The 7459-nt window shown below is 48.8% G+C and overlaps 1 long non-coding RNA gene and 1 pseudogene across 1 annotated transcript; both read left to right on the plus strand.

Annotated features, from left to right (window-relative positions):
• Window positions 1–7459, plus strand: part of LOC111958135 (glutathione hydrolase 1 proenzyme-like) — a 99429-nt pseudogene that overhangs the window by 46195 nt on the left and 45775 nt on the right.
• Window positions 1578–2513, plus strand: LOC139023534 (uncharacterized). Its single transcript, XR_011474665.1, has 3 exons — window positions 1578–1712; window positions 1767–1967; window positions 2088–2513. It is a non-coding gene; the product is annotated as an uncharacterized lncRNA (long non-coding RNA).

Genomic DNA, 7459 nt, shown 5'->3' on the forward strand with positions numbered 1-7459 from the left:
ATTCTTTCCTCCCCTTCTCTCTCTCCCTCGCTCCCTCTCTCTCACTGCCATGTAGCCTCCCTTTGTCCCTCTCTCCTCCTCTCCTCTCTCCTCTCTCTCTCCTCCTCTCCACCTGCCCATGTAGCCTCCCCCCCCCTCTCTCTCTCCCTCCCTCTCCTCTCTCTCTCTCTCTCTCTCACTGCCCATGTAGCCTCCCTTTGTCCCTCTCTCTCTCTCCTCCCTCTCTCTCTTCTTCTCTCTCTCACTGCCCATGTAGCCTCCTTTTGTCCCTCTCTCTCTCCCTCTCTCTCTTCCCTCTCACTGCCCATGTAGCCCCCTCCTCTCTCTCTCCCTTTGTCTCTCTCCCTCCCTCTCTCTCTCCCTCTCTCTCTCCCTCTCACTGCCCATGTAGCCTCCCTCCCTCTCTCGCTCCCTTTGTCTCTCTCTCTCCCCTCCCTCTCCTCTCTCACTGCCCATGTAGCCTGCCTGCCTCCCCCCCCCCTCTCACTGCCCATGTAGCCTCTCTCACTCTCACGTAGCCTCCCTACCTCTCACTCTCACGTAGCCTCCCTACCTCTCACTCTCACGTAGCCTCCCTGCCTTTCTCTCCACTCTCACGTAGCGTCCCTGCCTCTCTTCCCACTCTCACGTAGCCTTTCTCTCACTCTCACGTAGCCTTTCTCTCACTCTCACGTAGCCTCCCTGCCTTTCTCTCACTCTCACGTAGCTCCCTGCCTCTCTCTCACTCTCACGTAGTTCTCCCTGCCTTCTCTCACTCTCACGTAGCCTCCTCTCACTCTCACGTAGCCTCCCTGCCTTTCTCTCACTCTCACGTAGTCTCCCTGCCTCCCGTCACTCTCACGTAGCCTCCCTGCCTTTCTCTCACTCTCACGTAGCCTCCCTGCCTCTCTCTCACTCTCACGTAGCCTCCCTGCCTTTCTCTCACTCTCACGTAGCCTCCCTGCCTCTCTCTCACTGCCCACGTAGCCTCCCTGCCTCTCCCTCTCTCTCCCTCCCCAGGCTGTCTGGACATAGAGCAGTATTGTGAAGTCAGATAATCAGCTGCTATTCATATATTCTATGAGATGAATCAGTAGAGTGTTAACATGTTGAGCTCAGAAAGTCCCTGGATGTGTCCCAAATTGGACCAGAGCCCTGGTCAAAAGTAATGCACTAAATAGGGGATAGGGTGCAATTTGGGACATAGACCCAATGATGAGCCAGATAATCCTAATCAGGTCTGGGGGGGAGAGAGGACATGAGGAATATATATAGACATGTCTAATGACTATAGACAGACAGGACAGACAGGTCTAATTACTATATTCAGACAGACAGGTCTAATGGCATATATACAGACAGACAGGTCTAATGACTATATACAGACACAGACAGGTCTAATGACTATATACAGACAGACAGGTCTAATGACTAATACAGACAGACAGACGGGTCTAATGACTATATACAAGACAGACAGAGCGGGTCTAATGACTATATACAGACAGACAGACGGCTCTAATGACTATATACAGACAGACAGGCTAATGACTATAGAAGACGACAGACAGGTCTAATGACTATACAGACAGAGACAGGTCTAATGACTATATACAGACAGACAGGTCTAATGACTATATACAGACAGACAGGTCTAATGACTATATACAGACAGACAGGTCTAATGACTATATACAGACAGACAGGTCTAATGACTATATACAGACAGACAGGTTCTAATGACTATATACAGACAGACAGTCTAATGACTATAGACAGACAGACAGACGGGTCTAATGACTATAGACAGACAAACAGACAGGTCTAATGACTATAGACAGACAGACAGACGGTCTAATGACGATATACAGACATACAGACAGGTCTAATGACTATATACAGGACAGGTCTAATGACTATATACAGACAGACAGGTCTAATGACTATATACAGACAGACAGGTCTAATGACTATATACAGACAGACAGGTCAATGACTATATACAGACAGACAGGTCTAATGACTAATACAGACAGACAGGTCTAATGATATGACAGCTAAGACTAATACAGACAGACGACGGTCTAAGACTATATACAGACAGACAGACGGGTCTAATGACTATATACAGACAGACAGGTCTAATGACTATATACAGACAGACAGGTCTAATGACTATATACAGACAGACAGACAGGTCTAACGACTACAGACAGACAGACAGGTCTAATGAGAAGGTTCTGGGTGCCTCCCACTCCCAAAACGAAACGTCAGCTTTGATTTTAGTTACCTCAGCAAGAGGTTTTCCGCTGGCTAAAGATGTAGTGGACAAAGTAACCCTGTGCCACAACCATGCACCATATTACAATGACCGGCAGACTACGTTATCAGCACAGTGATTATTGTGCCCTGTCGACTGACTGAAGGAAATACGATATTTATTTAGTCAAAAGAGAGGCCACGTGACCTCAGAACAGCCTTAATTCGTCAGGACATGGACTCTACAAAGAGGTTCGAAAGCGTTCCACAGGGATGCTGGCCCATGTTGACTCCAATGCTTCCCACAGTTGTTCAAGTTGGCTGCTGGATGTCCTTTGGTTGGTAGACCATTCTTGATACACCCGGGAAACTTGAGTGTGAAAAACCCAGCAGCATTGCAGTTCTTGACACAAACTGGTGCGTCTGGCACCGACTACCATACCCGTTCAAAGGCACTTAAATCTTTTGTCTTGTCCATTCACCTCTGAATGACACACATACACAATCCATGTCTCATTTGTCTCAAGGCTTAAAAATCCTTCTTTAACCTTGTCTCCTCTCCTTCATCTACACTGATTTGAAGTGGATTTAACAAGTGACATCAATAAGGGATCATAGAGTTCACCTGGTCAGTCAATGTCACGGAAAGAGCAGATGTTCCTAATGTTTGTACTCTCAGTGTATAGGAATAGGGTGCCATTTTGGGATTCCCCCCCCCGCCTGATAGATACGACTAAACAGAACCATATCATTTCGTCATGACCAGGCTAAGGGATACGGATCTGACGTGGTGCACACAGGGTTTATCCCAGGGAAGCTCTCAGACGGACACCAGGTCTTATCCCAGGGAAGCTCTCAGACCGGACACCAGGGTCTTATCCCAGGGAAGGTCTCAGGCCGGACACCAGGGTCTTATCCCAGGGAAGGTCTCAGGCCGGACACCAGGGTCTTATCCAGGAAGGTCTCAGGCCGGACACCAGGGTTTAAGCCCAGGGAAGGTCTCAGGCCGGACACCAGTTTAAGCCCAGGGAAGGTCTCAGACCGGACACCAGGGTCTTAGCCCAGGGAAGGTCTCAGGCCGGACACCAGGTCTTATCCCAGGGAAGTCTCAGCCGGAAAGGCTTATCCAGAGTCGACGGACACCAGGTCTTATCCCAGGGAAGGTCTCAGGCCGGACACCAGGGTCTTATCCCAGGGAAGGTCTCAGGCCGGACACCAGGGTCTTATCCCAGGGAAGGTCTCAGGCCGGACACCAGGGTCTTATCCCAGGGAAGGTCTCAGCCGGACACCAGGGTCTTATCCCAGGAAGCTCAGGCCGGACACCAGGTCTTATCCCAGGGAAGTCTCAGGCCGCGACACCAGGGTCTTATCCCAGGGAAGGTCTCAGGCCGGACACCAGGGTCTTATCCCAGGGAAGGTCTCAGCCGCACCAGGGTCTTATCCCAGGGAAGTCTCAGGCGGACACCAGGGTCTTATCCCAGGGAAGCTCTCAGGCCGGACACCAGGGTCTTATCCCAGGGAAGCTCTCAGGCCGGACAACAGGGTCTTATCCAGGAAGGTCTCAGGCGGACACCAGGGTCTTATCCCAGGGAAGTCTCAGGCCGGACACCAGGGTCTTATCCCAGGGAGTCTCAGGCCGACACCAGGGTCTTATCCCAGGGAAGGTCTCAGACCGGACACCAGGGTCTTATCCAGGGAAGCTCTCAGGCCGGACACCAGGGGTCTTATCCCAGGGAAGGTCTCAGGCCGGACACCAGGGTCTTATCCAGGGAAGGTCTCAGGCCGGACACCAGGGTCTTATCCCAGGGAAGTCTCAGGCCGGACACCAGGGTCTTATCCCAGGGAAGGTCTCAGGCCGGACACCAGGGTCTATCCCAGGGAAGGTCTCAGGGCACACCAGGTCGTATCCCAGGAAGGTCTCAGACCGGACACCAGGGTCTTTTCCCAGGGAAGGTCTCAGGCCGGACACCAGGTCGTATTCCCAGGGAAGGTCTCAGGCCGGACACCAGGGTCTTATCCCAGGGAAGGTCTCAGGCCGGACACCAGGGTCTTATCCCAGGGAAGGTCTCAGGCCGGACACCAGGGTCTTATCCCAGGGAAGGTCTCAGGCCGGACACCAGGGTTTAGCCCAGGGAAGGTCTCAGCCGGACCAGGTTTAAGCCCAGAGGCTCAGACCGGACACCAGGGTCTTAGCCCAGGGAAAGGTCTCAGGCCGGACACCAGGGTCTGTATCCCAGGGAAGTCTCAGGCCGGACACCAGGTGTCTGATCCCAGGGAAGGTCTCAGGCCGGACACCAGGGTCTTATCCCAGGGAAGTCTCAGACCGGACACCAGGGTCTTATCCCAGGGAAGGTCTCAGGCCGGACACCAGTCTTATCCCAGGGAAGGTCTCAAGGCCGGACACCAGGGTCTTATCCCAGGAAGTCTCAGACCGGACACCAGCGGTCTTATCCCAGGAGAGGTCTCAGGCCGCGACACCAGGGTCTTATCCCAGGGAAGGTCTCAGGCCGGACACCAGGGTCTTATCCCAGGGAAGGTCTCAGCGCGGACACCAGGGTCTTAGCCCAGGGAAGTCTCAGACCGCGACACCAGGGTCTTAGCCCAGGAACGGTCTCAGACCGGACACCAGGGTCTTATCCCAGGGAAGGCTCAGACCGGACACCAGGTCTTAGCCCAGGGAAGGTCTCAGACCGGACACCAGGGTCTTATCCCAGGAAGCGTCTCAGGCCGGACACCAGGGTCTTATCCCAGGAAGGTCTCAGGCCGGACCACCAGGGTCTTATCCCAGGGAAGGTCTCAGGCCGGACACCAGGGTCTTAGCCCAGGGAAGCTCTCAGACCGGACACCAGGGTCTTATCCCAGGGAAGGTCTCAGGCCGGACACCAGGGTTTAAGCCCAGGGAAGGTCTCAGGCCGGACACCAGGGATACAGTGAAAGAAGCCATTGAGATTCCAGAGCCCCGTCAATAACACAGGGTGAAGGCCAAATGGCACGCTATTCCCTATAAAGTGCACTAGTTTTTACTGGACCCTGGTCTCGTGATGGGCCCCGGTCAAAACTAGTACACTATGTAAGGAATATGGTGCCATTTGGGATGTAAAGATTGTCCTTAGTGACAAAGACAGAGGAAGCAAAAGTAACAGCAATAAGGAATACAGTTTCCTGAACGAGACTTTATTCCACTAAAACAGAATAGATTTAAGATGCATTATCTTCCTGTCTCGTATTGAAACATTTCAGATGATATTGAAAGATGGTTATGTAAATTTAAAAAAAAAACAACTTGTGTAGTTCAATAAGACTTAGAAAACAATATTGAATGGAATAATGCCTGTAAATAATTGTTAGAATACTATTTGTTTAGGTTTTCAGTTAGAGCTGATTTAAGCCGTTTGAACAATGTTTGCTACTAAATAGGGAATAAGGTGCCATTTTTGGGACGATAGCCAAGGTGAGCATTTATATATGATCTGGCAGCCATCTTGCTTCATGGTTGTGAGTGACTATCAGAGCTGTAGTCAGATTGCTGGTCTCCCTCTTTCAACTGTTCTCTTCATAAAGTATCATCTGATCACCTCATTGATTGACAAGTCTACAATGCACTGTACATTTCCTAGTTTAGACTTATTTTGTGTGTGTGTGCGCGTGTGTGTGTCCATGCTATTGATGGCCTTTTTTGAACATTGCAAATAAAAAAAGATTATATTATTGTGATGTACTTTGGGGAACTGAACTAGTTTTACTATTTATGCCTGCGTCAGAGTCTCTATGAATATTACATACACTACTCATTCAAGGGTTTTTCTTTATTTTTTACTATTTTCTACATTGTAGAATAATAGTGAAGACATCAAAACTATGAAATTTCACATATGGAATCATGTAGTAACCAAAAAAGTGTTAAATATAAAATATATTTTGATTTGTTTGAGATTCTTCAAATAGCCACTCTATGCCTTGATGACAGCTTTGCACACTCTTTGCAATTTTCTCAACCAGCTTCATGAGCTAGTCACCTGGAATGCATTTCAATTAACAGCTGTGCCTTGTTAAAGGTTAATTTGGAATTTCTTTCTTTCTTAATGTGTTTGAACCAATCAGTTGTGTTGTGACAAGGTAGGGTTGGTATACAGAATATAGTCATATTTGGTAAAAGACCAAGTCCATATTATGGCAAGAACAGCTCAAATAAATAAAGAGAAACGACAGTCCCTTACTTTTTCGATGTGAACGTCAGTCAAACTGGGAAAAAAAATTCTTCGAGTGCAGTCTTCTGTACTCATGGAACAACTACCTACTAACGTGCTGACCACACCGTGTGCGAGCGTCGCTAAATAAATGTCATTCTACATGTTACTCATCGAACAACTACCAATCATTGCACCCACACTGCTCGCGAGCGTCTGCGTGGCCAGGCACTAAAATAGTGGTTCTAATTGGTTCTATTTTTGACCTTCAACGCACGGCATGTCCGGCCTCTCCCATCTCATTGGTTGATAGGAGCATATACCCACGTCCCATCTCATTGGTTTATAGGAGTATATACCCACATCCCATCTCCTCATTGGTTTATAGGAGCATATACCCACGTCCCATCTCCTCATTGGTTGATAGGAGCATATACCCACGTCCCATCTCCTCATTGGTTTATAGGAGCATATACCCACGTGGGTGTTTTGAAAGATGAACTTAGGTCCACGCTTCAGTCGGTTGTAGTAATGCTGTAAAGTTGGTTGCCAACCGTCATATAAAGTCCAAACATAAAAAAGAAGCCTGAAGGAAGGAGGAGAGATTACGAGAAACAAATTCAGTTGACCGTTTTATCTGTGGATTAATTGTCGGAGTAGAGATCCTTGTGCATTTCAGGTAAAATAACAACACAATGTTTATATCCCAGGACAAATTAGTTAGCAACAACAATCTAGCTAGCTAAATTGCCATAAATGTTTCATTCTTTTTGACCTGTCCCCAAATTAATATAATTGGTTCAGAGTTTGTTTTGATATTTCAACCCGGGGTACCTGATCGCTTCTGGTGTGGGTGGACAACATCAACGTGTGGGTGAACAAAATCAACGTGTGTGGGTGAACAAAATCAACGTGTGTGGGTGAACAAAATCAACGTGTGTGGGTGAACAAAATCAACGTGTGGGTGAACAAAATCAACGTGTGGGTGAACAAAATCAACGTGTGTGGGTGAACAAAATCAACGTGTGTGTGAA

The sequence above is a fragment of the Salvelinus sp. IW2-2015 genome, linkage group LG33, assembly GCF_002910315.2.
Source record: "Salvelinus sp. IW2-2015 linkage group LG33, ASM291031v2, whole genome shotgun sequence".
Classification (NCBI taxonomy): domain Eukaryota; kingdom Metazoa; phylum Chordata; class Actinopteri; order Salmoniformes; family Salmonidae; genus Salvelinus; species Salvelinus sp. IW2-2015.